The following is a 1927-nucleotide window of genomic DNA, read 5'->3' on the forward strand; positions in this document are numbered from 1 at the left end:
AGAATCATTTTTAAGAATACTTAAGTGATTTTTAAGAATATTTAAGTTAGTATTTTAGTTTTTAAGAGTCATCACTATTTGAGCCCCCTAAAGCACAAGTGGTATAACTCCACTTTTTCTTTTGTCGAGATATTAAAGGGTTTGCTAAACGTTGTATATAAAAATCAATATTGAACTTTTGGACTACTTTTTTCAATAAAACTTCAGAAAAAGGTCTTATTTAACTTAAATTGATGTTTTTGAAACTTTTTGTCCATTAACTCTTGTTTTATCGAGTACCGAAAATTAATTATACCATTTGTGCCATCTAATTTTTCATGTATTATCAATAAAACTTAAATTTATTTCATTATTGACAGTATAATAAGTGAAAAAATATTTTTTTATTCATCGTCACTTTCTTGAGATTCTTTCTGAAGTGGCCAACATCTTCAGCAGTCTCTTTAGTAACAAGCCCCTCGAAGTAATTGTGGTGTACTGGAGGGATGTATGGCAGCAAGTCCATCATATCTTATGAAATAGGCCGAGCTCTTGTGTACAGCTTACCCTGATCAATGATGCAAACATTAACCGGTCGTCCTTTTTTTCCTGCTGGCTTGAAATCTAATGTTGAAAACGGCATATCTTCAGATAGAGTTTCCTTAAAAAGGATTTTAAATGGCTCACTTTTTGTGTAGCGTATCTATTGCATTTTCAGCCACGATACAGGTTGGCCTTCACAGTCTTTTTTTTCTTTTGGTGATTTTTTTTAGGATGTTTCCGACTGACAAAAAATTATCGATCGTCATAACTGTCACATGAAAGGCATTCTTTTTCCTTGACAACGCAATAGTTCTATACCAGTCGTCAGGTGTAAATATTTGTTGCGACTTACCAAAATTTTCAATAGATGCAAAGTCACAGTCATTGGGGAGGAATGAATGTCCACTTTGCATGAACTTTTGGTCCATCATTTCTACATTATTGTCTGGACTTTGGACATATTTCATCAACGTCATAACGATTTTCCAGTTACGGTTTTGACCTGTGCATGTGTCGCAATACATAACCACATGTTTGGCTGCTGTCGCTCTAAATTTTATGATATTTAATTAAACATGATGAAATTTCTTGTGAACCTTTAGAACCATTTACTTCGTCCCAACAATACATGAACCCCAATTTCGTTGAAAGTTCATGGCAACCTAAATTGTATACGTACATATTACGTGTGTAGTAGGCCAGTTGACACACCAATTTCGGGAAAGGCAGGGACTTCTCCAAATCAAAAGAGAGTCCACCTGAGTCCATCCAAAGAAATTATTACAAAAAAACACTGAGAATAAGTCTTTCTCCCATGAAATTCACTGCACGAATGATGAATTTGTCAATTATACCACTTGTGCTGTCAACGAATAGGCGGCAGCATTCACTGCACTAGTAATTTCTGCTTTTTATGAGGTTGCTATAGGAACTAGAAGCTACCACGTTATTGCATTAAATAGAACACATTTTCCTCAATACAGTACCATAGCTAACTCAAAAAAACAAAAAAATGGAGTTATACCACTTGTGCTTTAAAGGGCTCATTTATTTGAATTGAATTCTTAATGATTGTAAAATCAGTATGAATTAGTCTATATTTTAACACCTTAAACTATAATGCAATACATTAGAGTCGAATTGGTCTCAAATAATGGTAATCTTAGAATACTTTTTTTAGTTAACATTCACTCATTACACAGTGTTTGCTTACTAGTCAACGCTTATTGGTTAATTCACATTTAAGTCATTGCGAAGTATTCTTTTTGATATTAAATATGGGTTGAGCCTTATCAATTAATAATAGGTCATCTAGTCTAGTCTTATACTACATAAGGAAATTTTCGGACGACTTTTCTAGAAATACCTATCCCAAAAATCTACTTCTTCAAAATTTTGACAGGTT

Source organism: Bactrocera dorsalis, chromosome 3, assembly GCF_023373825.1.
Source record: "Bactrocera dorsalis isolate Fly_Bdor chromosome 3, ASM2337382v1, whole genome shotgun sequence".
NCBI lineage: Eukaryota > Metazoa > Arthropoda > Insecta > Diptera > Tephritidae > Bactrocera > Bactrocera dorsalis.